Here is a 27,863-nt window from a genome sequence, read left to right as displayed (position 1 = left end):
GAAAGGAAAAGGGGATCTCACAGCGTGCCTGGATTCGCCCCAGACGAGCTGCCGCTGCCAACTGCACCAGGCGTTGGAAGTGAGGAGTCCCAAGGCTAGGGCCAAAGGACACTTCCACCTGATTGGGCAGGGACTGTCGATCCGTATGGGGCCAGGTTTTACGTCCGAACAGTCTCCTTGGCCAGGGTGCGCCATCCCGGGTCTCCAGGGACCTCAGACCATCCGCGGTGTTGAAGAGAAGAAGAGACCGTATCCCTTAGGGTGCCAGCGGGTCAGAGTCCCGACCCGGAGGGCTTCCGGTCTCACTGAGGAGTAGCCCCTGCCGGGGACCTTCAATTGCCCCAAGTCAGTAGGCCCAGTAGGCCGATCACTGCGTGTTGGAAGACGATCAGAAAAGGCACAGAGAGGAGAGAGAGGCACTCCCCGTAGGGGCCACCAAAATGCCACAGAGTGCAGTGAAGGGGCCGGCAACGCGGGTGGTAAAAGAATTTATTGAGTCAGAAGTGAGGGTAGAAAGCGAGATTTATCGGATACACTGCAAGGGAGCAGCGGGTGAGACCAAGAGAGGGTCTGCACAGGGGGGAAAGAAACCGGGCTTCTTTTATGGTCCCTTCTGGTCACCCTTGGGTTAATGTTCCATCCATATGGTGGTTAGGGCTGGGCATGTCTAGCAATGTAGACAATCTGGGCAGTCTTCTTGGAATGCCCACCGCCTTCTTTTTTTGTTGTTTTATTTTGATTTGAGTATTTATTTATTTATTTATTTAATGGCTGCGTTGGGTCTTCGTTGCTGCGCGCAGGCTTTCTCTAGTTGCAGCAAGCGGGGGGCTTCTCTTTGTTGTGGTGCGCGGGCTTCTCATTGCGGTGGCTCCTCTTGCTGCAGAGCACGGGCTCTAGGCGCGGGGGCTTCGGTAGTTATGGCTTGCAGGCTCTAGAGCGCAGGCTCAGTAGTTGTGGCGCACGGGCTTAGTTGCTCTGTGGCATGAGAGATCTTCCTAGGCCAGGGCTTCAACCCGTGTCCCCTGCACTGGCAGGCAGATTCTTAACCAGTGTGCCATGAGGGAAGTCCCAATATCTCTGTAATATCTTTGTATGGTAAGATATCATAACTAGTCTTATCATGGTGATCATGTTGAAATGTATAGAAATATCGAATAAGTATGTTGTGTAACAGGAACTAGCATAGTGTCGTAGGTCAACTGTACTTCAAAAAGAAACTCTCTTATAGAAAAAGAGATCAGATTTGTGGTTACTGGGGCAGGTGGGAATTGGATGAAGGCAGTCAAAGGGTACAAACTTCCAGTTATAAGATAAATAAGTACTAGGGATGTAATGTACAACATGAGAAATAACACTGCTGTAAGTTATATATGAAAGTTAAGAAAGTAAATCCTGCGTTCTCATCACAAGGAAAAATACTTTTTATTTCTTTAATTTTGTATCTATACGAGATGATGGATGTTCACTAAACTTATTGTGATCATCATTTCATGATATATGTAAGTCAAATCATTATGCTGTACACCTTAAATTTATCCAGTTCTATATGTCAGTTTTATCTCAATAAAACTGGAAGAAAAAAAATATAGAATGGCTCAAACCAACCCCAAACTTTCTTTTCCCACTGCCTGCTGTCCGGTCAATTCCTGGCATCTCCAACCATTCCTTTATATGTTTCATTCATTCGACAAAAATATGAATGCCTACTGTGTTGTTACAAGAGCAGTTGTATCACCTAATCAGCCTGAGGTCTTTTTCAGAGGTCTTTTTGAGTGCCAACCTCAGTGTTCTGGGAAAACTGAGGAAGTGATGCAGTTGATGAATCTAGGTTAGGTGTTTGTGTGTGTGTCTCATTCCAGTGGTCAAGGGCCCCACCCTTCATGACTGTGGGACCAGATGAGAAGAGAGAGATGCTTGGTGGGAGCTTGATAGTGTGTCAGCCCTCCCCACAACCTGGACCTTATCTTTGTCTGAAATATATGGCATTGTTGTTTGAAAGGCATCTTTTTAGTAAAAAGTTATGAACCTCTTGTTAGTTGGGATTATTTTTGCTTTTGATCGAAGAGAAAGGAAGAAGTAAATACTAATTCTAGAATCTAATGCTTTAACAGCAAAGCAGGAGTTAGCAGAGGTGGCCCATGCTGCAGAGATCCTACTAAGGGCCGTGAATGGATATAGGTGACCTATATGTATATGGATATAAGTCAGGGAAGGGAGGAGACTCAGGAATGGGACAAGGGATAGAGTTCAGGTCACAGATGCGTCAACATACCATGACTTAGTGACATAAAAATGTGAAATTCACAAACAGCTGTAATGGAAACTAGTGGGACAATTGAGGAATTGCAAATATGGGCAACATATTAGGTAATAGTAGTCTCTCAATTGTTAAATTTCTTGACTGATAATCATATCATGACTGTGTAAGAGAACATCCTTAATCTTAGGAAATACCATATAAATATTTAGGCATGTGGGAGTATTGAAGTGTAAAGTATCATGATGATACAACTTACTCCCAAATGATTCAAGGTATAGAAAAAGCATATGTGACAAAATATCAATATTTGATTAAGTGAAAGGTATATGGGTGTCTGTTGTACTGCTATTCTGTTAAGTTTTCTATGGATATGAAAAAAATTTTTAATGTGAAATGTCCTTTCTTCTTGGCTCCAGTCACTTGGGTTGGTGGAGTTTCCCAACCTTTTATCCAGAATGTCTGTCCCCCAGACAACAGACACTGCTCTCGAAAGCCCTTATGCCCTTACATCTCCCCACTATCCCTACCCCCTCATGGACCCAACAGCTCTCTTCCAGGGCTCCCACTGCGCTCTATGATTACAGAACAAATTCACTTCCTGGCATTCTTCTATTTAGCTTCCTCTTCCCCAGGAGCCTGAGATGTCCTTGGAGACAGTGACTGGGTAGTTCTCCTTTGTGTTCCTTCTAGCATTCGGCATCACGTGTGGCCTACAGGAAGTACATTACAGGTGTAGCGCGTGTTGCGGAAGCAGTGAGTGAGTGAATGGCTCGCTGGAAGCAGAGAGAAACAGAGATGGTTCGTGGAGTGTGATAAATGAAGGCAAGTAACCTCCAGGCTGGTTGGCAGGGACTGAAATGATCAACATGTAAATGGGTGCAGATTCTTGGTGTTTAAGACTCAAAAAAGTGGCCTAAGGGACTTCCCTGGTGGTCCAGTGGTTAAGACCCTGTGCTTCCACTGCAGGGGGCACAGGTTCGATCCCTGGTCGGGGAGCTAAGATCCTGCATACCGCGGGGTGCAGCCAAAAAAAAAAAAAAAAGTGTGGCTTAAGCGATGTGCCACCACATGGGAGCTGGGGAAACAAAGAAGAGGGTAGACTGAGAGGGGTCAGAGAGGTGAAGAAATCTGGGGCAAAACTGAGTTATCAAATTGGGAAACATCAGAGCAGCATGAGATTAGGGAGACCAAGTATAATCACAAAGGACTGAAAGCGGGCAGCTTCCTCTTGAACTCTGGATCACACACAGGATCTGTTTACTTACCGTTTACTAATGACTCCTCCAGGCCCAGCGTTTGCCAGGAATCACAGGGAGAAAAGAATACATAGCACCCGAGCCTTATGCAGGAGGTGCTACAGATGAGAGAGTGTTTAGGGAAGTCCGCTGGGCAGGTTGCAGCACCCTTGGCATCTGAAAGCAGCTCTCCACCTGGGCCCGGGGCAGGTAGAGACCTGAAAGGGGGAGAGTGAACCAGGCACGTGGACTGGAGATCAGTGTGACCCTGGGGAGACAGAGGCCCGGGAGGTGGCCCCCGTGGGCCCCACAGGATCTGTGCCCTGAGAGCTGCCCCTGGAAGGGTCTCCTTGGCTTGCAGGGGGCAGGGGCAGCGCAGTCCCAGGGGCCCTACAGCCCCAGCCCGTGCTCTGTTGTTGCCTTCAGCCTTTTCAGAGGGAGAGGGCTGGGACAGGCGCTGTGTGAGAAGAACGCTGGGTGACCTCAGCCTGACAGGATAAACTCTGCTGAACCTTCTACAAACACGCCCGTCAGTTGGAGAGCTGGCTCTTGCAAAGCTTATCAGGTTGTGGGTGAGGCTTGCTTGTCGCGCACTTTCAGCTCCGGAAGGGACTGAGGGGAACCTCAGTTATCTGTGCTTGTGACACCTCCCAGGTCCCTTCAGGGATTCCTCCTCAGTGACTCATTCACTTGTTCATTCATTTGGTGGTGACTGAGCCCCCCGCCTCAAACCAGGAATCTGGGACTTGGCAATACTGCGGTGGACAAACCACAACATAAGAGTCTCTGCTCTGATGGTGCTTTACATTCTGCTGGGAGGTGACAGCTCCAAATAAACTCATACTAAATCGCGTATGTCAGGTGGTGCTAAGTGCTACAAAGTGGAGCGTGGGGGGAAGCAGGGGAAGGGCTTGATGATGGCAGGTGGGGACAGGAGGGGGTGATTTTATTTTCTCTTTAATTTTTTGGCCGTGCCACGCGGCATGTGGGATCTTAGTTCCCCAACCACAGATCGAACCCTTGCCCCCTACAGTGGAAGTGCATAGTCTTACCCACTGGACCGCCAGAGAAGTCCCAGGAGAGGTGATTTTAGATGGGATGTCCAAAGCCCCTGTGAAAACGTCAGCTCTCTGCCTCTGTTAGGGGTGACCAGAGCCTGAGACCTGCCTGGGGAGCTCTGCCTCTCCCTGGAGGTTGTGACAGGAATCATGCGCGAGGCTGAGGAGCTGGCCCTCCGCAGCAGACAGAAAGCGTGCAGAGAACGCGCCAGGAGCAGAGCGGGGTGGGCAGTGGCCTGCACAGTGGCCACAGTGCCTGGGTGGAGATCGGGGTGGTACAGAGCCTGCCCGTGGCCAACGCCCTCACTACCCCATCTTCTCCCCTCTCCTTCCTGTGCAGAATCTTGCTCTCCCCCTTTTCTCGCCTTCCAACTCCCCCACTGAGTTCTGCCCCCACCACCCTTCTGAGACTGCTCTGCCCAAACCCACTGATCACTGACAAATCCCATGGACGTTTCTCAGCAGCACTGATGCTTTCCCTCTCCCGTTTGAAGCTCTTCTCTCGTTTTCTGGGACATCACCCTCTCCAAGTTCCCTTCACTCTTCTTTACAGGCTCCTCTTGCCCTTAAAATGTTGGTGTTTTCTGAGTTCCATACACAGCCTACTTTTTTCACTCAAATCATATTCCTGGGGTGACTTACCCCCTCCCAAATCTCTCTGCAGCCCCGATCCCTCTCCTGAGCTCCAAACCCCACATATCCAGCTGCTTGCTATCCTAGAGGAACTGCTCAAAGTGTTCTAATTATTGCCAGGTTGTGAATCCCTTTAGAGAAGGATCTCAAATAATGTATTATTTGTTTCCGCAATGCCTGCTACCCTGCTTGTACCCCATAAGCGCTCAAGAACCCCCAAATTACTTCAATCTTGGCCATAGGCCCTGCCGTTTGGGGGATTATCTATAGTTTCTAGCTAGCTATCCTCTCAAAGCCCCATCTCTGGGGGATTGTAAGCAATGACACTGACACATGGTACTGAGAGATGGCAGAAGACTAATCTGCTTCCTGGGAAAAAGTGGAAAGACTTCGAGACTGTCCCCAGGCAAGGCCCAGCCAGCCTTTGGCAAGAGTCCCCAGAACTGAAGCATTCACGGATACCAGAGAGCAGGCCAAAGGGCACTCTTAGACAGCCGACAGCCCGCCCTGCGCGTCCCTGCCCATGGCCACGGCCCAAAGTCACGCTTCAACATCCGCCACCTACACCAGTGTTCATTTCCTCCCTGACCCCTCAGGCTCCTGCTCTCCTCCACGGGCTGCCAAAGCTGATGGAAGATAGAACTTGTCGCTTCCCTCCTCCAGGTTAAACGTTAAAGGAATCCCTGCCACCTAGAGAAAAGCCCAAACTCCTGGGCAGATCTTTCAAGGCCCCCCACTAACCCATCCACCCACATCCCCACCCCCCCTTTTGTCACCTGATCCAGGCTCTCCTAAGCCCCCACCCATCTCTGTATCCCCCTCTTTCTGCTAAACCACAACTTCCTATACTATGCAGTTGCTTGAGAAGCCCAAAGACAGAACCATATTCTGACCCCTATGAAATTCTACCATGCAACTTTAAAAAAAATCCTTGTCAGACAATTCCAAATACATGCTAGCCTTCCGACTTTGTGTCCCACGAAAATTTAGTACACAGCTCTCCATCCACGTTACTTAGAGGAATTTTGAGCAAGGTCTGGAACACAGCCCAAGAAATCTCCAGGATGACCCTGCTCTATTGTCCTTTGGGTATGATTATTAACTGCTTGAATAATTTAACTCTCCTAATATGTGGCCACCATTCGCTACACTGGCCACAAGCATATTGGGAGACTGATGAAGAGCTTGCTGAAGTCAAGCACTCTCCCCATTTCCTGGGCTATCGATCCAGAAACCCAGAAGGGCTAGTCTGATAGGCCCTGTTCTGAATTGTGAACCCATTCTGGTTCCTACCAGTTATTTTGGTCAAGCTTAAACACACTTTAGTAACCTACTCTTCCTACCCGATATTGGAACATATCATAAAGCCACAATCAATAAGTGTGCACAGGCAGATCAATGGAGTAGAACACTAGGTCAAGAAATAGACCCAAATACACACGTACAGGAATTTAGAGTGTAGCAAAGGTGGCATTTCAAATCAGGGAAAGGTGGGTTGTTTAATAAATGACATTTGGACAAAACAGTAAAGCCAGATCTGTACCTCATGCCTTACACTATGATAAATTCCAAATGGATGAAAGATTTAAATATAAAAACTAAAGTCATAAAAGAATTAATATTATGAAAGGATGGGATCTTAAAAATACTAGAAAAGGAAGTGAGAATCTTCTAACAATCTCAGAATGGTGAGGGCTTTTTAAAAGTATGACGCAAAACCTAGGAGCTTTAAAAGACTTATTGATAAATGCAATTAATAAAAATAAAAATGTTCAACCTGGCAAAAACCACTATAAGCAGTCAAAAGACACCCTATTACCTCTGACTTCATCGCCTCTTTTTCAAGCTCCCTGGCCTCCCTGCTTTCCCTCAACACCCCAAGAATGTTCCCACTTCAGGACCTTCTAATTGCTGTGCCCTCGGCCTGGAAAACTCTTCCCCCAGAAACCCATGGTCTTTCCCCCCCCCCCCCAACTCCTTTGGATCTTTTTTTTTCTTTTCTTTTTTTGGCCACAAGACTTGAGGGATCTTAGTTCCCCAACCAGGGATCAAACCCATGCCCTCAGCAGTGAAAGCGCCAAGTCCTAACCACTGGACTCCTTTGGGTCTTTATTTCACTATCACATTCTCAGCAAGACCTTCCTTGACCACCCTACTTAAAATTTGCATGTGCGCGCACACACACACACACAAATGCAGTAACATGTAGATATATGGGTATTCTCAGTATAATTCTTTCAACTTTTCTTAACGTCTGAAAATTTTCATAATAAAATATTGAAAAACACCCACACAAACCTATTCCTCTTTCCTTGTTTTCCCACTGGACACGTCACCACCACCTAACATACATTTTACGTATTTATCTACCCCGCCCTGCTTGAGGGCTGTTCACTGCTCCATCTCCAGTTTGTAAAACAGGTGCCTGTTGCTATACCAACATTAAATTCCTGGTTTTAATATTGTACTATAAACATGTAAAGCTGGGAAAAATGGCGAAGGGGGCTTTGTCACTCCCACCCCCTCTAGACTTTGCAACCTCCTGTGAATCTATAATTATTTCAAAATATATGTATTAATGAGAGAGCAGTACCTAGTACATAACTGGTACTCAGTATTTGTCAAAGGAATCAACCCCATGACTTAGTGAAATTATATGATTTATATTAAGTGATAAAACACTACTACTTGTGTGAAAAAGGGAAGTATTTTCATATTTGCTTGTGTATGCATACATTATCTCTGGAAGAAAATATAAAACTGCTAATACTGGCTGCTCAGGTAAAAAAGTCTGGGTGACTAGAGAACAGGGGCAAGAAGACTTTTCAACAAACGTTTTGTACCTCTTGAGTTTTGAACCAAGTGAATATATTATCCATTCAGAATACAATTTAAATTAGAAAATTTTCTGTTCTGGCGTCTTCCTCAGGGTCAATGTCAGTCAACTTTACCTATCTACAGCTTCCAGGATTCAGGTTCTTTGCATTTTTGAAAAATCACTATTGCAGGAGTTTTCACACCTATGCACCTTTGTCCTTGTGGTGATCCTTAAGCCCCCTCCACCTAAAAAACAAACAGCTGTAAAAGACATTTTTTAAAAATATAAGGAAATTTGAATACCACACTACAGCTGACCCTTGAACAATGAGGATTTCAACTGCATGGGTCCACTTACACACTTTTTTTTCCACTTGTAAATACTACAGTAATACATGATCTGAGGTTGGTTGACTCCTCAGATGCAGAACTTCGGATGCAGAGGGCCAACTCTGTTTTGACTGCTCAGAGGGTTGGCACCCCTAACCCCCCACGTTGTTCAAGGGTCAACTGTATATAGTTGGTACTATTGAATTACTGTTACTTTTCTTAGGTTTGTTAGTGGTATTGTGATTATGTAGAAAAATGTCCTTCATCTTAGGAGATAATGCTGAAGAGTTTAGAGGTGAGGGGCGATGCTGTCTGCAACTTTTATGTGATCCAACAACAAAAAAATGTGTATAGATATAAATGTATTGATTATAGAGACATACGTGCATGTGTAAATACACGTCTACACGTAGATACAGACGTAGTTACAGAGATAAAAACTCACATGGCAAAGGTTAATTGGTCAATCCATGGAAAGGTTATATACTGTACTGTTCTTTCAGCTTTTCTGCAGGTTTAAAATTTTTCAAAATAACAAGTTGAGGGGAAAATTTTTTTGACAATTTAAATTTGTACTTTATTTTTGCATAAATGGTATAACCATCCATAATAATTACCTCTTTTTAAATTTAATTTTTATTTTATATTGAGGTATAGTTGATTTACAATGTTGTGTTAGTTTCAGGTGTACAGCAGAGTGGTTCAGTTATACATGTATCCATTCTTTTTCAGATTCTTTTCCCATATAGGTTATTACAGAATATTGAGTAGAGTTCCCTGTGCTGTACAGTAGGTCCTTGTTGGTTATCTATTTTATATATAGTAGTGTGTGTATGTTAATCCCAACGTCCTAATTTATTCTCCCCCCCCCCTCCCCCCGCCACCACTTTCCCCTTTGGTAACCAAAGTCTTGGTTTTGAAGTCTGTGAGTCTGTTTCTCTTTTGTAAATAAGTTCATTTGTATCATCTTCCTAAATTCCACATGTAAGTGATATATGATATTTGTCTTTCTCTGTCTGACTTCACTTAGAATGATAATCTCTAGGTCCATCCATGTTGCTGCAAATGGCATTATTTCATTTCTTTTTATGGCTGAGTAATATTCCATTGTATATATGTACCACATCTTCTTTATCCATTCCTCTGTCAATGGACATTTAGGTTGCTTCCATGTCTGGCTGTTGTAAATAGTGCTGCAGTGAACATTGGAGTGCATGTATCTTGTTTTTGTTTTTTTCTACGTGTGTGTGTGTGTGTGTTTGTGTGTGTGTATGTGTGTGTGTTTATTTCCTTTGTTAAGTATCACATGCCATTTTTTTTTCTTATCAGTCATCAATTTTATACACATCAGTGTATACATGTCAATCCCAATTGCCCAATTCAGCACACCCCCACCCCACCGCGGTTTTCCCCCCTTGGTGTCCATACGTTTGTTCTCTACATCTGTGTCTCAACTTCTGCCCTGCAAACCGGTTCATCTGTACCATTTTTCTAGGTTCCACATACATGCGTTAATATACGATATTTGTTTTTCTCTTTCTGACTTACTTCACTCTGTATGACAGTCTCTAGATCCATCCACGTCTCAACAAATGACTCAGTTTCGTTCCTTTTTATGGCTGAGTAATATTCCATTGTATATATGTACCGCAACTTCTTTATCCATTCGTCTGTCGATGGGCATTTAGGTTGCTTCCATGACCTGGCTATTGTAAATAGTGCTGCAGTGAACATTGGGGTGGATGTGTCTTTTTGAATTACGGTTTTCTCTGGGTATATGCCCAGTAGTGGGATTGCTGGGTCCTATGGTAGTTCTATTTTTAGTTTTTTAAGGAACCTCCATATTATTCTCCATAGTGGCTGTTTCAATTTACATTCCCACCAACAGTGCAAGAGGGTTCCCTTTTCTCCATACCCTTTCCAGCATTTGTTGTTTGTAGATTTTATGATGATGCCCATTCTAACTGGTGTGAGGTGATACCTCATTGTAGTTTTGATTTGCATTTCTCTAATAATTAGTGATGTTGAGCAGCTTTTCATGTGCTTCTTGGCCATCTGTATATCTTCTTTGGAGAAATGTCTATTTAGGTCCTCTGCCCATTTTTGGATTGGGTTGTTTGTTTCTTTAATATTGAGCTGCCTGAGCTGTTTATATATTTTGGAGATTAATCCTTTGTCCGTTGATTCGTTTGCAAATATTTTCTCCCATTCTGAGGGTTGTCTTTTCATCTTGTTTATGGTTTCCTTTGCTGTGCAAAAACTTTTAAGTTTCATTAGGTCCCATGTGTTTATTTTTTTGTTCTTATTTCCATTACTCTAGGAGGTGGATCAAAAAAGATCTTGCTGTGATTTATGTCAAAGAGTGTTCTTCCTATGTTTTCCTCTAAGAGTTTTATAGTGTCCGGTCTTACATTTAGGTCTCGAATCCATTTTGAGTTTATTTTTGTGTATGCTGTTAGGGAATATTCTAATTTCATTCTTTTACATGTAGCTGTCCAGTTTTCCCAGCACCACTTATTGAAGAGACTGTCTTTTCTCCATTGTATATCTTTGCCTCCTTTGTCATAGATTAGTTGACCATAGGTGTGTGGGTTTATCTCTGGGCTTTCTATCTTGTTCCAATGATCTATGTTTCTGTTTTTGTGCCAGTACCATATTGTCTTGATTACTGTAGCTTTGTAGTATAGTCTGAAGTCAGGGAGTCTGATTCCTCCAGCTCCGTTTTTTTCCCTCAATACCGCTTTGGCTACTCAGGGTTTTTGTGTCTCCATACAAATTTTAAGATTTTTTGTTCTTCTTCTGTAAAAAATGCCATTGGTAATTTGATAGGGATTGCATTGAATCTGTAGATTGCTTTGGGTAGTATAGTCATTTTCACAATATTGATTCTTCCAATCCAAGAACATGGTATATCTCTCCATCTGTTGGTATCATCTTTAATTTCTTTCATCAGTGTCTTATAGTTTTCTGCATACAGGTCTTTTGTCTCCCTAGGTAGGTTTATTCCTAGGTATTTTATTCTTTTTGTTGCAATGGTAAATGGGAGTGTTTCCTTAATTTCTCTTTCGGATTTTTCATCATTAGTGTATAGGAATGCAGGAGATTTCTGTGCATTAATTTTGTATCCTGCAACTTTACCAAATTCATTGATTAGCTCTAGTAGTTTTCTGGTGGTCTCTTTAGGATTCTCTATGTATAGTATCATGTCATCTGCAAACAGTGACAGTTTTACTTCTTCTTTTCCAATTTGGATTCCTTTTATTTCTTTTTCTTCTCTGATTGCCATGGCTAGGACTTCCAAAACTATGTTGAATAATAGTGGTGAGAGTGGACATCCTTGTCTCGTTCCTGATCTTAGAGGAAATGCTCTCAGTTTTTCACCATTGAGAATGATGTTTGCTGTGGGTTTGTCGTATGTGGCCTTTATTATGTTGAGGTAGGTTCCCTCTATGCCCACTTTCTGGAGCGTTTTTATCATAAATGGGTGTTGAATTTTGTCAAAAGCTTTTTCTGCATCTATTGAGATGATCATCTGGTTTTTATTCTTCAGTTTGTTAATATGGTGTATCACATTGATTGATTTGCATATACTGAAGAATCCTTGCATCCCTGAGATAAATCCCACTTGATCGTGGTGTATGATCCTTTTAATGTGTTGTTGGATTCTGTTTGCTAGTATTTTGTTGAGGATTTTTGCATCTATATTCATCAGTGATATTGGTCTGTAATTTTCTTTTTTTGTAGTATCTTTGTCTGGTTTTGGTATCAGGGTGATGGTGGCTTCGTAAAATGAGTTTGGGAGTGTTTCTTCCTCTGCAATTTTTTGGAAGAGTTTGAGAAGGATGCGTGTTAGCTCTTCTCTAAATGTTTGTTAGAATTTACCTGTGAAGCCATCTGGTCCTGGACTTATGTTTGTTGGAAGATTTTTAATCACAGTTTCTATTTCATGACTTGTGATTGGTCTGTTCATATTTTCTATTTCTTCCTGGTTCAGTCTTGGAAGGTTATACCTTCCTGAGAATTTGTCCATTTCTTCCAGATTGTCCGTTTTATTGGCATAGCGTTGCTTGTAGTAGTCTCTTAGGATGATTTGTATTTCTGCCATGTCTATTGTAACTTCTCCTTTTTCATTTCTAATTTTATTGATTTGAGTCCTCTCCCTCTTTTTCTTGATGAGTCTGGCTAATGGTTTATCAATTTTGTTTATCTTCTCAAAGAACCAGCTTTTAGTTTTATTGATCTTTGCAATTGTTTTCTTTGTTTCTATTTCATTTATTTCTGCTCTGATCTTTATGATTTCATTCCTTCTGCTAACTTTGGGCTTTGTTTGTTCTTCTTTCTCTAGTTCCTTTAGGTGTAAGGTTAGATTGTTTACTTGAGATTTTTCTTGTTTCTTGAGGTAGGCTTGTATTGCTATAACTTCCCTCTTAGAACTGCTTTTGCTGCATCCCATAGGTTTTGAATCGTCGTGTTTTCATTGTCATTTGTCTCTAGGTATTTTTTGATTTCCTCTTTGATATCTTCAGTGATCTCTTGGTTATTTAGTAGCGTGTTGTTTAGCCTCCAAGTGTTTGTATTTTTTACGTTTTTTTCCCTGTAATTGATTTTTAATCTCATAGCGTTGTGGTCAGAAAAGATGCTTGATATGATTTCAATTTTCTTAAATTTACTGAGGCTTGATTTGTGACCCAAGATGTGATCTCTCCTGGAGAATGTTCTGTGCGCACTTGAGAAGAAAGTGTAATCTGCTGTTTTTGGATGGAATGTCCTATAAATATCAATTAAATCTATCTGGTCTATTGTGTCTTTTAAAGCTTGGGTTTCCTTATTAATTTTCTGTTTGGATTATCTGTCCATTGGTGTAGGTGAGGTGTTAAAGTCCCCCACTATTATTGTGTTACTGTGGATGTCCTCTTTTATAGCTGTTAGCAAGTTGCCTTATGTATTGAGGTGCTCCTATGTTGGGTGCATATATATTTATAATTGTTATATCTTCTTCTTGGCTTGATCCCTTGATCATTATGTAGTGTCCTTCCTTGTCTCTTGTAACATTCTTTATTTTAAAGTCTATTTTATCTGATATGAGTATTGCTACTCCAGCTTTCTTTTGATTTCCATTTGCATGGAATATCTTTTTCCATCCCCTCACTTTCAGTCTGTATGTGTCCCTAGGTCTGAAGTGGGTCTCTTGTAGACAGCATATATATGGGTCTTGTTTTTGTATCCATTCAGCAAGCCTGTGTCTTTTGGTTGGAGCACTTAATCCATTCCCTTTTAAGGTAATTATCAATATGTATGTTCCTATGACCATTTTCTTAATTGTTTTGGGTTTGTTTGTGTAGGTCCTTTTCTTCTCTTGTGTTTCCCACTTAGAGAAGTTCCTTTAGCATTTGTTGTAGGGCTGGTTTGCTGGTGCTGAATTCTTTTAGCTTTTGCTTGTCTGTAAAGCTTTTGATTTCTTCATCGAATCTGAATGAGATCCTTGCCGGGTAGAGTAATCTTGGTTGTAGGTTCTTCCCTTTCATCATTTTAAGTATGTCATGCCACTCCCTTCTGGCTTGTAGAGTTTCTGCTGAGAAATCAGCTGTTAACCTTATGGGAGTTCCCTTGTATGTTATTTGTCGTTTTTCCCTTGCTGCTTTCAATAATTTTTCTTTGTCTTTAATTTTTGCCAGTTTGATTACTATGTGTCTTGGTGTGTTTCTCCTTGGGTTTATCTTGTATGGGACTGTCTGCGCTTCCTGGACTTGGGTGGCTATTTCCTTTCCCATGTTAGGGAAGTTTTCAACTATAATCTCTTCAAATATTTTCTCTGGTCCTTTCTCTCTCTCTTCTCCTTCTGGGACCCCTATAATGCGAATGTTGTTGCATTTAATGTTGTCCCAGAGGTCTCTTAGGCTGTCTTCATTTCTTTTCATTCTTTTTTCTTTAGTCTGTTCTGCAACAGTGAATTCCACCATTCTGTCTTCCAGGTCACTTATCCGTTCTTCTGCCTCAGTTATTCTGCTATTGACTCCTTCTAGTGTATTTTTCATTTCAGCTATTGTATTGTTCATCTCTGTTTGTTTGTTCTTTAATTCTTCTAGGTCTTTGTTAAACACTTCTTGAATCTTCTCGATCTTTGCCTCCATTCTTATTCCGAGGTCCTGGATCATCTTCACTATCATTATTCTGAATTCATTTTCTGGAAGGCTGCCTATCTCCACTTCATTTAGTTGTTTTTCTGGGGTTTTATCTTGTTCCTTCATCTGGTACATAGCCCTCTGCCTTTTCATCTTGTCTATCTTTCTGTGAATGTGGTTTTTGTTCCACAAGCTGCAGGATTGTAGTTCTTCTTGCTTCTGCTGTCTGCCCTCTCCCTGCTTTTTGAATAGGAATGAGTATGTTATCCTATGCCTAGCCCACCACTGTATGTTGGGGGAGCGAGGCAGATGACTTTCTCTTTAGTCCACAGGTCTTCAGAAGAAGAGGAATTTCACTGGAGAAACTGTACTTAAGAATATATACTTGAGGGACTTCCCTGGTGACGCAGTGGTTAAGAATCTGCCTGCCAGTGCAGGGGACACAGGTTCGATCCCTGGTCCAGGAAGATCCCAAACGCCACGGAGCAACTAAGCCTGTGCGCCACAACTACTGAGCCTGTGCTCTACAGCCCGTGTGCCACAACTACTGAGCCTGTGTGCCACAACTACTGAAACCCCTGCGCCTAGGGCCTGTGCTCCGCAACAAGAGAAACCCCCAAAATGAGAAGCCCATGCACCACAATGAAGAGTAGCCCCCGCTTGCCACAACTAGAGAAAGCCCATGCACAGCAATGAAGACCCAACGCAGCCAAAAATTAAAAAATAAATACATAAATTTATTAAAAATAAAATAGAATATATGCTTGAGAAACCTCATCTATACCTGGACCTGATTTAGATGATGAAATTCTGGACTTCAGGCTGATGCTATAATGGGATTAGACTTTGGGGTGCCCTGACAGGGGATGAGTGTATTTGGCATGTGGAAGGAATATGAATCGTTGGGGGCCAGAGGGCATACAGTGGTAGCCAGTCTCCAAAACAGTCCCCAGGGACCCACAACTCATGGTATTCATGCCCTTGCATAGTCTCCTCCCAAACTGTATCAAGGTTGGTCTTTGTAACCAATAGACTATGGCAGAAGTGATGGTATATGACTTCTGAAGCTAAAAGACATCTCCCTCTCTCTCTCCCCTTCTCTCCTTCTCTCTGTGTCTCTTCAGCTGCTTTTCTGGGAGAAGTCAGCTGTTATGTCATGAGGACAATTAAGAAACTCTGTAGGACTTCCCTGGTGGCGCAGTGGTTAAGAATCCGCCTGCCAATGAAGGGCACACAGTTTCGAGCCCTGGTCTGTGAAGATCCCACATGCCACAGAACGGCTAAGCCTGTACGCCATAACTGCTGAGCCTGTGCTCTAGAGCCCACGAGCCACAACTACTGAAGCCCGCACACCTAGAGCCTGTGCTCCGCAACAAGAGAAGCCACCGCAATGAGAAGCCCTCGCACCACAATGAAGAGTAGCTCCCACTCACCGCAACTAGAGGAAGCCTGAAGACCCAACGCAGCCAAAAATAAATAAATAAATAAATTTATTAAAAAAAAAAAAAGAAAAGAAACTCTATGGAGCACTCCACATGGCAATAAACTGAGCTCTCCTGCCACAAGCCAGTGAAAAACAGACCTCCAGCCAACAGCCATGTGAGTGAGTTCCTCCAGCCCCAGTTAAGCCTTAAGATGACTACAGCCCCAGCCAACACCTTGACTGAAACCTCATGAGAGACCTGAGCTAGAACCACCTGACTCTCAGAAATTGTATGAGGTAATAAGTGTTTGTTGCCCTAAGCCACTGAGGTAATGATAATGTAGCAATAAATAACTCATATGGTCCACATACTTATTTTCTGAATCCCCAAACTCATAAGCTTATGTAAAGCCAGAAAGTATTCATGATGAACTGGCCACTTACAAAATTAGTCCTTACTCATATACATTCCTCCCTTATTAGCACCAGCTACCAACCTTGCCCATCTAGTTGGCTGCAGAGTGAAACTCCAAGTGTTGAAAAAGATAGAAGACTGAACCAAGTCCATGGAAGTGCTATTAGAAAACTGATCAATCAGCAAAGCAATTAACAAATAACATTGATGTAGTAAGAAGGGCCACCCATGTGAGATATTTCAGACAGGGGCTAAGCAGAGTTTTAGGGCAAACAGTCAGTAGGTGACCCGTTGGCTGCAATCAAAGGTACAGGCATGGCTTGTCTTTTCCCACAGCCATCATCTATGCACAGGAGTCATTCCCTATCCCTTTACGTCCAGGCTTTTGGAACTCAAAAATCCAAAACTGAGGCTCCAGTATAGTAGGGCCAGCTGAAATTGTGGAAGGAAGTATAAGGACCTTAACATATGTTAACAGTGTATTTTACAAGTGTTATTCCATCAAAGTGGGACCCAGCTGTGTAATTTTTTAAAAAATATCCTCAAGGTTTTTGTTTATCTATTTATTTTATTATTTATTTATTTATTTTTAGCTGCATGGGGTCTTTGTTGCTGCATGCGGGCTTTTCTCTAGTTGCGACGAGCGGGGGCTACTCTTCGTTGCGGCACGCAGGCTTCTCATTTTGGGGGCTTCTATTGTTGCGGAGCATGGGCTCTCGGCTCACGGGCTTCAGTAGTTGTGGCACGTGGGCTTCAGTAGTTGTGGCTTGCGGGCTCTAGAGTGCAGGCTCAGTAGCTGTGGCGCACGGGCTTAGTTGCTCTGCGGCATGTGCGATCTTCCCAGACCAGGGCTCTAACCTGTGCCGCTGCATTTGCAGGAGGATTCTTAACCACTGAGCCACCAGGGAAGTCCCCCAGCTGTGTAATTTAATTCATTATAAATATTGCTCCTAACTGTCGTGGAGAAATGTAGCAGGATATGGGAGGGCAAAGAGATTGCTGAGTGCTCTGTGCTGCATGATGTATTTCCTCCATTAAACCTTCTGGACCTTTCATAAATGTTATGAAATATTTGATGTGATGTGATCTGATGTGAACCGAATTTTGCATCTAAGTTTATTCAATGACCATTCAGAGACACAATGTTGGGAGCTGGGATTAGAGGCCAGAGTTATAGTGAGACTACTAGTCTGAAGACTTCCACAGAAATTTGTGGAACCTTGTGGATTTCTCTAGGCCATGAAAATTTGCATTCCCACCAGTGGGGAAATAAACAAAGATCGCCCATATGAGAGCAAACAGAGGTTGTTTACTCAGAGCTTACTATATGGCAAGGGAGTCAGCCAGTATCACTTGTGTTTGGCAGGCGGGGTAGCTCAAAAGCTTTACAATGGAAAAAAGGGATGGCTTCAGGTATTTCCTGATTGGAGGCTGTTGGCCTTGCAAAGGCTGTAGGCCCGAGCTAACTAGAAGTGGGGCATCCTATGTGATTGGTTAAGGGAGCCCGTAGTATATCTTTCTCTGGTTGGTCCTAAATTGGAAGCAGGGGCAAAAATTAGGGAAGCTGGCGGTTATTGACGAAGTCCTGACCGTTTGGGGCCAACTACTGCAGAGGTTGTGGGTTGGCTTTCTAGACTGGTTGCTTCAGAGGTGTGGTTTAAGGTCTCTGGCTGGTTGCTCCAGTGGTTGTAGGTCATGGCTCTGTTTCTTTATATGATTCTGGCCATTGTCCTTTTGTGGATTCAGCCTCTCACTAGCAATGTATGAGAGTTCCAGTTGCTGTGCATCTTTGCCAGTACAGCTTAGGGGAGACAGGGTGACTTGTGGCGGGGGAGTGTTGGCCATTCTAGTAGGTGTATAGAAGTATGCCATTGTGCTTTTAATTTACATTTTGCTAATGACTAATTATAATGAGCATCTGTTCATGTCCTTATTTGACACTTGTATATCTTTTTTGGGGAAGTATCTTTTCAAACATTTTTTATTGAGTTTCTTGTTTTCTCATTGTTGTTTTGGGAGTAATTTATGTATTCTAGATATAAGGCCTTTTAAGGTATGTGATTTGCAAATACTTTCTCCCAACAAGTAAGGTCTCAGGAAGTGAGGATGTCTTTTCATCTCTTAACAGTGTTTTCAGCAGAGAAGAAGTTTTTAATTATGAGGAGGTAAACTTTATTTTTCTCTTTTACAGATTGTGTTTGCCTGTGCCTAACAAAAGGTCATAAAGATTCTCTCCTATGTTTTCTTCTAGAAGTTTTACTCTTTCATTTTTTTTTTTTTTTTTTGGCCACACCACGTGGCTTGCAGGATCTTAGTTCCCTGACCAGGGATTGAACCTGGGCCCATGGCAGTGAAAGTGCCAAGTCCTAAGCACTGGACCACCAGGGAATTCCTATTTTTTCACATTTTATATTTAGGTCTGTGATCTATTCCAAGTTAATTTTTGTATGAAGTGTGAGGAATGGGCCAAGGTTGATTTTTTTTTTTTTTTTTTTTACCTGTGGATTGCATATGGAAATGGTGTTCCAGCACCTCTTCTTGAAAGGTATTTTTTTCTCAATTGAATTGCCTTTGCATCTTTGCCAAAACTCAGCTAACCATATTTGTGTCTATTTTTGGACAACCTATTTTATTCTATGATCTTATCTTTCAGCCAATACCACACTGACTTGATTACTGCAGCTTAATAGAAAGTCTTGAAATCAAGTAGCATGAGTCTTGAAACTTTGTTCTTCATTCCCAAAACTGTTTTAGCTATTCTATTTCCTTTTTCCTTTTGCTATACGTTTTAGAATCTGCTTATTGATACTGACAAAAATTACTAACAAAAATTTCTGCTGTTCTTTTAAATTGGGATTGCATGAATCTATAGATATATTGAGGAGAATTGATATTTAACATTATTGAGTCTTCCAATCCATGAACAAAGTATATCTCTCCATTTATTTGGTCTGCTTTGATTTCTTTCATTAGTATTCTATAGATTCCAGCATACAGATCATGTACATATTTTGTTAGATTTATACCTACTAAGTATTTCTTTTTTCTGGTGTGGTTGCAAATTGTTCTTTTTTTTTTTTTTTTTTTTTTTAATAAGTCTAGTTAACATCCATCACCACACAGCTACATTTCTTTTTCCTTGTGATGAGAGCTTTTTTTTTTTTTTTTTAAATTTATTTATTTTTATATTTATGGCTGTGTTGGGTCTTCGTTTCTGTGCGAGGGCTTTCTCTAGTTGCGGCGAGTGGGGGCCACTCTTCATCGCGGTGCGCGGGCCTCTCACTGTCGCGGCCTCTCTTGTTGCGGAGCACAGGCTCCAGACGCACAGGCTCAGCAATTGTGGCTCACAGGCCTAGTCGCTCCGTGGCATATGGGATCTTCCCAGACCAGGGCTCGAACCCGTGTCCCCTGCATTGGCAGGCAAATTCTCAACCACTGCGCCACCTGGGAAGCCCGCAAATTGTTCTTTCTTATTTCACATTCCAATTGTTCATTGCTACTATATAGACATACAATTAACTTTTGTATATTGATCATGCATCGTGCAGTCTTGAAAGGCATACTTATTAGTTGCAGGAGCTTTTTTGTAGATTCTTTGAATTTTCTATGTAGATAATCATATCGAATGGAAATGAGGACAATTTTATTTCTTCCTTTCCAATCAGTGTATCTTTTATTTATTTTCTTGCATTGTTGCACTGGCTAAAACTTCCAGTGATGTTGAATAGGAGCAGTGAGAATGGACAACTTTCACTTGTGCCTGATGTTGGGGAAAAGCATTCATTATTTCATGATTAAATATGATGTTAGTTGTAGGTTTTCAACTTCATCAGGTTGAGGAAGTTCCCTTCTATTCATATTTTGCTGATTGTTATCATGAATGGATATCGTCACATGCCTTTTCTTCATGTATTGAGATGATCACATGAATTTTTTTCTTTACTCTTAAGATGGTAAATTTCATTGATTGATTTTCAACTGTATATACCAGCCTTGCATTCCCAGGATGAACTCCTCTTGGATGTGATTATTACATTTTTTACATGCTGCTGAATTCGATTTGATAATGTATTGTTATAGATTTTCCCCTCTGTGTTCATGGAGGACATTGGTTTGCAGTTTTTCTTTCTTGTTATGTCTTTGAAACTGAGGGCAATCATCAGTTAGATCCATTAAACTTGTAAACTGCCTTCACTGATCAGGCTCACTTTAATTGTTTTTGCAAAAATTTGCATGTCCTCCAAGCATCACGTAGCCTAAACAATAAGGTGTTTGCCCAAGTTGTTTTTTCAGAAACTTGGAGTCAGCTGTGTCCAGTTCCAGCTTGAGCTAGTTAAGACTGATTGGAACTACCGATCCCCTACCTGGGCATGTGCGAATGTCCGATAACCTTTTGAAGTCAGAGGGCCAGGAGCTCCACCCTGAGAACATGCTGTCGCTGCCACTTTCTGGACATGTGTCCCATGAAGAAGCATGTGGGTTCATTGCACCTGCGCAGAACAATTGTTTCACCTTTTTGTTAGCTCCAATCACCTTTCTCCATGCTCCCCATGCTCCCCACCCACCAGCTTTATCCTATAAATACCCTGAGCCTCTTGCATTCAGGGAGGCGGGTTTGAGATTTGTTCTCTTCGCTTGGCTGCCCTGTGAATAAGTCCTTCCTCTGCTGCAAACCTCGGCATCTCAGTGTTTGGCTTGCTGTGCGTCGGAGAACGAACCTGGTTCAACATCTTTACCTGGCTTCAGTAATACGGTAAGGCTGGCCTCATCAAATGAAATGGGAAGTATTCTCCCCTCTTCTGTTTTCCAAAGATATTGTGTAGAACTGGTATTATTTCTCCCCCAAAATGTTTGGTAGCAGAACTGTCTGTACCTGGAGTTTTTGTTGTTGGAAGGTTTTTAACTATAAATTCAATTTCTTTGATATATGTAATATTGTGATTTTTAATAAGAAATATGTATTTGGTCTTCATCCCCATTTCTGGCACAGAGCTTCTAGAACGCTTGGAATTTCCTAAGTGATGAGAGCAATAACGTGTTTTTTGCTATGTTAATAAGGTGACTTTTTTGGATAGCACCTAAGGATGGGAGCTGGTCGCTGGAGAAGCTGACTATGTAATTAGAGTGTTGGAATTTCCATCCAACTCACCTGACCTCTGGGGAGGGGAGAGGGGCTGGAGGTTGGATCAATCACCAAACGCTAATGATTTAATCGACTGTGGCTGTTACCAAGCCAAACTTTGCTCACCTGTGTGCAATAAAGCCAGTCCACTGACACCAGGTTGTGGTGAAGGAAAGTGCAGCATTTATTGTTAAGGCCAAACAAGGAGTCCAGGCCACTAATTCTCAAAAGACCCAAACTCCCTGTTGGATTTCAGGGAAGGGTTTTTAAAGATAGGGTAAAGGAGAGGGTTGTGAGATGCATGATCAACTCGTGGACACTCTTCTGACTGGTTGGTGGTGAGGTAATTGGGAGTCAGCATCATTAAGCTTCTGGTTCCAACCTGTCTGAGGTCTGTGTGCTTGTGGTCAGCGTGCAGTTAACTTCTTCCACCTGGTGGGGGTTTCAGTATCTGCAAAACGGCTCAAGGATATGCCTCAGAATACTGTCTAGCCCTTGAGGAGGTACTAAAGGTCCTTGACTTTGTTTAATGGGTAAACTATTATTATTTTGTCTTGCTTAACTGTTTTCCTCTGTCTCTGCATTTTCTCACTTCTGATTAAATTTGTTCTTTGGAACTCAGGGAAGGCCTAGGCAGCTAAAGATTTTCTACAAACAAGAGGCAGGTGGAGGACATGGCGGGGGGTGGGGTGCGGAATCTGTCATGGGAAGACCCCATAAGGTCCTGCTCAGTCACAGTCCCCCCTTTTCTTTGATCCTCCTCAATCTTGAGGGAGAACATGTGTGGGACAAGAAAAGGAATAAAGTTTTGGATAGAGAGGCTAATCATAAACTCGGCAGAGGAACTTGGTTTTAGGGGGACTCAGTTTCATGACTATGTAATGAAGCCTCCATAAAAACCCAAAAGGATCGAGAGAGCTTCCGGGTTAGTGAACACATAGAGATTTGGGGAGAGTGGTACATTCAGAGGGAGCCTGGAAGCTCTGAGCCCTTTCCCCATACCTTCCCCTATGCATCTCTTCTAGCTGGCTGTTCCTGAGTAATGTCCTTTTACAATAAACCAGTGGTCTAGTAAGTAAAATGTTTCTCTGAGTTCTATGAGCCTCTCTAGCAAGTTAATTGAATCCAAGGAGGGCGTCGTTGGAACCTCCCATCTATAGCCAGTTGGTTAGAAGCACAATTGATAACCTGGACTTGCAACTAGCATCTGAAGTGTGTGTGTGTGGGTAGGTGGGTAAGTGTGTGCACGCATGGGGGCGGGGGTGGGGTGCATGGGGGCAGGGGGGTACGTGGGGAGAGGCAGTCTTGTAAGACTGAACTTTCGGGAGTTCCTTAGTGGTCCAGTGGTTAGGACTCCACACTTTCACTGCCATAGGCCTGGGTTTGATCCCTGGTCAGGGAACTAAGATCCCACAAGTGTGGCCAAAAAAAAAAAAAAAAAAAAGACTGAACTCTTAACATGTGGGATCTGATGCTATCTCCAGGTAGATAGTGTCAGAATTGTATTGAATTTTAGGACACCCAGCTAGTGTCGGAGAATTGTCGATATGGAAAAACCCTCCCACCCCCATGCTGGAATTGGGTCCAGAACCCTCTTTAATATAGAACTATTCAAGTTATCTATTTCTTCTTGAGTTTTGGTAGTTCAAGTCTTTCAAGTAGTTAGTCCATTTCATCTGAGTTGTCAAATACATGGTATAATTGTTCATAATATTCCTTTATTATCCTTTTAATGTGAGTAGAGTCTATAGTGATCTCTCCATTTCCATTTCTGATATTGGCAGTTTGTCACTTGTCTCTTTTTCTTGGTCATGACTAGAGGTTTGTTGATTTATTGATCTTTGCATAGAACCAGCTCTTGGTTTCACTGATTTTTTTTTTCTATTTTTGATTTCACTGATTTCTGCTCTTTATTATTTCCTTCCTTCTGCTTGTTTTGGGTTTAATTTGCTCTTTTTCATTTTCTAAATGCAAAGCTAGATTTTTTTTTAATTTGAGAGCTTTCATCTTTTCTAATATAAGTATTTAATGCTACAATTTCCCTTCAGGCACTTGTGACCTGGAGCCGTGAGACTCAATTGTGCCCACCTCTTCCCAACCTTGTGTTCAGTGATGTCACCTTGAAATCAGCTGGAGTGGGAGTATTTACACCACAGAAGTCAGAAATACTATGCACTAGGGCGTCTTCCCCCTTCCAGAGAGCCTATTATTAAACAGTTACTAGCAACCAATGCCGCTAAGCACTGCTCTAATGCCTCATAGAGGTTTTGATATGTTGTATTTTTGTTTCTTTTATTTTCTAATTTCCACTGAGATAGTTTTCCTGACTCATGAACAATTTACAAGTGTGTTTCAATTTCCAAATATTTGGGGGATTTTTCAGATATCTTTCTGTTGCAGATTTCTAGTTTAATTCCATTATGGTCAGAGACGTGCTTTGTATGATTTTCAATTATTTTAAATTTGTTAAGGTTTCTTGCATGGCCCAAAATATAATCCGTCTTGGTGAATTTTCAGTGTGTACATGGAAAGTGTTGTTCTGATGCTGTTCTGATACCTAATTGGCGTGTTCTATAAATGTCAATTAGGTCAAGTTGGTTAATGGTGTTGTTCAGGTCTTCTATATCCTTGCTGACTTTCTGTGTTCTCCTGATTTGCGTGTTCTGTTGATTATGGAGAGGGGAGTAGGTGAAATTTCCAAGTATAATTGTCGATTTGTCCATTTATCCTTTCAGTTGTATCAGTTTTCTCTTCACTGTATTTTGCATCCTTGTTCTTAGGTGCATATACATTTAGGATTGTTACGAATTCTTGTTGGGATGACCTTTTTTTTTCATTCTGTAATGTCTCTCTTTTATTCCTGATAACACTGCTTGATGTGAAGTCTAGTTTGTCTAATGTTAACATACCCATTCCATTCATTTTTCAATTGAAGTATAGTTGATTTACGGTGTTGTGTTAGTTTCAGGTGTACAACAAAGTGATTCAGTTTTTTTTTCAGATTATTTTCCATTATAGGTTATGACAAGATATTGAATATAATTCCCTGTGCTATACAGTAAATTTTTGTTGCTTATCTATTTTATGGATAGTAGTTTGGATCTGTTAATCCCATACTCCTAATTTATCCCTCCCCACCTCCCTTTACCCTTTGGTAACTGTAAGTTTGTTTTCTATGTTGTGAGTCTGTTTGTTTTGTATATAGATTCATTTGTATTATTTTTAGGTTCCACATATAAGTGATATCATATAATATTTGTCTTTCTCTGTCTGGCTTCACTAAGTATAACCTTCTCTAGGTCCATCCATGTTGCTGCTAATGGCAATATCTCATTCATTTTTGTGGCTGAGTAATATTCCATTGTATGTATATGTACCACATCTTCTTAAGCCAATCATCTGGGCACTTGGGTTGTTTCCATGTCTTGGCTATTGTAAATAGTGCTGCTGTGAACATTGAGATGCATGTATCCTTTCGAATTAAGAGTTTTTGTCTTTTCTGGATATATACCCAGGAATGGGATTGCTGGATCATATGGTGGCTCTATTTTTAGTTTAAGGAACCTCCATAGTGTTCTCCATAGTGGGTGCACCAATTTACATTCCCACCAACAGTGTAGGAGGGTTCCCTTTTCTCCACATCCTCTCCAGCATTTAATATTTGTAGACTTTTTGATGATGGCCATTCTGACCAGTATGAGGTAATACCTCATTGTGGTTTTGATTTGCATTTCTCTTATCATTAGTGACATTGAGCATCTTTTCATGTGCCTGTTGGCCATCTGTATCTCTTCTTTGGAGAAATGTCTGCTTAGGTCTTCAGCCCATTTTTTGATTGAGTTTTTTTGGGGGTGTGTGTGTGTGTGTGTGTTGGTTTTTTTTCTTTTGCTATTCTTTCTTCTACTGGTATTTTCATTGCATATGTTTTTCAACTCTTATCTTTAACCTATTTATATCATTATATTTAAAGTGGATTTGTTATAAGCAGAATACACTTGGACCTTGATTCATCCAATCTGATCATCTGTCTTTAATTGGAGTGTTTAACCATTTACTTTTTTTTTTCCACCACACAGCTTGTGGGATCTTAGCTCCCTGACCAGGGATCGAACCCAGGCCCTCCACAGTGAGAGCGTGAAGTCTCAACCACTGGACTGCCAGGGATATACATCTGATATAATTATTTACATCTGATATAATTATTAATTATATCTGATATAATTTACAGCTGATATAATTTACATCTGATATAATTATTAATATGGTTGAATTCAAGTCTACCATTTTATTTTCTGTGTTTTATGTTTTCTTCCCCCTTTTCTGTTTACTTTTGGGTTATTTGAGTATTTATTATTGCATCTTAATTTACCTATTGGCTTTGGGGCTATATGACTTTGTTTTTCAGGAGTTGCTCTGGGAATTATGATATACATACTTAACCTTTCACAGTAGACTGAGAGTTAATATTGTTACCACCCGAAGTAAAATATAGAAGCCTTACAACCATATAGGTTAGGTCCCTTCATCCACTTTTATGTTATACTTGTCATATACATTACATCTACATACATGGAACACCCCACTAGACAAATGTACTAATTTTTGCTTTAAACAGTTAATACAGGATCTTCCCTGTTGGTCCAGTGGGTAAGACTCCATGCTCTCAATGCAGGGTGGCCCGGGTTCAATCCCTAGTCAGGGAACTAGATCCCACATGCATGCCGCAACTAAGAAGTCTGCGTGCCGCAACTAAAAAGATCCCACATGCTGCAACTAAAAGATCCCGTGTGTTGCAACTAAGACCTGGCACAGCCAAAATAAATAAAATAAATAAATGAAAATTTAAAAATAAATAAACAGGTAATACGTATTTTAAGTAACTTAAAAGGAGAAAAATAGAAAAATATATTACCCAGATATATACAATTTCTGTTGCTTTTCCTTTATTCCTGAAGTTACAGGTTTCCCTCTGGTATCATTTTCCTTCAGCCTAAAACTTCCTTTACCGTTTCTTATAGAACAGGTCTGATGACAACAAATTCTCATAGTTTTCCTCCATCTAAATGTCTTCACTTTGTCATCATTCCTGACATATGTTTTCACTGGAAATAGAATTCTGGGTAGACAGTTCTTTTCTTTAAACTCTTTAAAGATGTCATTCAGCTGTCTTCTAGCTTCTTTGCTTCTAGTGAGAAATTCACAATCATGCGTATTGTTCCTCTTCTATATGTAATGAGCCCTTGTTCTCTGGTTACTTTAAAGAAGCTTTGGTTTTTAATCTTTGATTTTCAGTAATTTGACTCTTGCCTGGGCATGGTTTTATTGAGTTCATTCCGTTCAGGGTTTGCTGAACTCTTTGAATCTGTAAATTTATGTCTTTCATTAAATTTGGAGAGTTTTCATCCATTATTTCTTGAGATATATTTTATGCATCAAATGTTTTCTTCTCTGTCTGTGGGACTTCAATGATATGAATGTTAGAACTGTTGATATTGTCCCACAGTTCACTAAGGCTCTATTCATTGGTTTTTTTTTTTAATCTTTTTTCCTTTATGTTCATCAGATTGGAAAATGTGTGACTGTTCATTGACTCTTTTCTGCCACCTCCATTCCACTGTTGAGCTCCTCCAGTGAATTTTTTATTTCAGATATTGAATCTTTCCATTCTAAAATTTCCATTTTGGGACTTCCCTGGCAGTCCAGTGATTAAGACTCTGCGCTTCCACTGCAGGGGGCATGGGTTCGATCCCTGGTTGGAGAAATAAGATGCTGCATGCCATGCAGTGCAACAATAAATAAATAAATAAATGAACTAAACGGAAATATTTATTTATTTATATCTCTGTTCTTCTTCTGAGAACCTCTCCATTCAGCATCTTTTCCTCATAAAGCATGGTTATAACAGCTGCTCTCAAGTCTTTGTCTGATAATTCTAATATCTGAGTCATCTTAGAGCTGGCTTCTGTTGATTGTCTTTCACTTGAGAATTGGTCCTATTTGCCAGATTCTTTTTATGTCAAGCAAGTTCGGATTGAATCCTGGACATTTTGAATTTTATGTTGTGAGACTCTAAGTCCTGTCAAAATCCTTTGGAAAATGTTGATGTTTGTTTGTTCTGATTTAGCAGATAATTGGCCTGGTTAGATTCAGACATCAAGCTCTGTCTCACCTTCTGTGCCCTGTGGTTTCAGTGTTAAGTGTTTTCCAAACCTTTGCTGTGGTGCCTTGGGTCTGTCCCACACATGAATGTCTCTTAGTCTGGGACTTGGGTGGTAGTTTATATCATAACTCAGTTCTCAGCCTTGGCTATGCTCCTTTAGGTCTGTTCCATGCATGTACAGCTCCGAGATTAACCCAGGATTTGTGTAAATTCATACACAGAATTAGGATTTCCTTTCTATAGCCTCTCCAGTACTTTCCTTACTCTCTCCAACCTCCAGGGATCTAT

The 27,863-nt window shown here is 41.4% G+C and overlaps 1 long non-coding RNA gene across 4 annotated transcripts in view; it reads left to right on the top strand.

Moving 5' to 3' along the window:
• LOC309649899 overlaps window positions 1–27,863 on the top strand; it is a 309,487-nt gene that overhangs the window by 128,070 nt on the left and 153,554 nt on the right. For all 4 annotated transcript variants that reach the window (XR_014257347.1, XR_014257348.1, XR_014257349.1 and 1 more), the window contains one exon: window positions 15,580–16,175. This is a non-coding gene — a long non-coding RNA (uncharacterized lncRNA). The remainder of the gene's footprint in view (window positions 1–15,579; window positions 16,176–27,863) is intronic.

This window comes from Balaenoptera physalus (assembly GCF_965194825.1).
Source record: "Balaenoptera physalus genome assembly, chromosome: 20".
NCBI classification, from domain to species: Eukaryota; Metazoa; Chordata; class Mammalia; order Artiodactyla; family Balaenopteridae; genus Balaenoptera; species Balaenoptera physalus.
The sequence above is the reverse complement of the archived record's forward strand: the minus strand, read 5'-3'. Positions and strand labels throughout refer to the sequence as shown.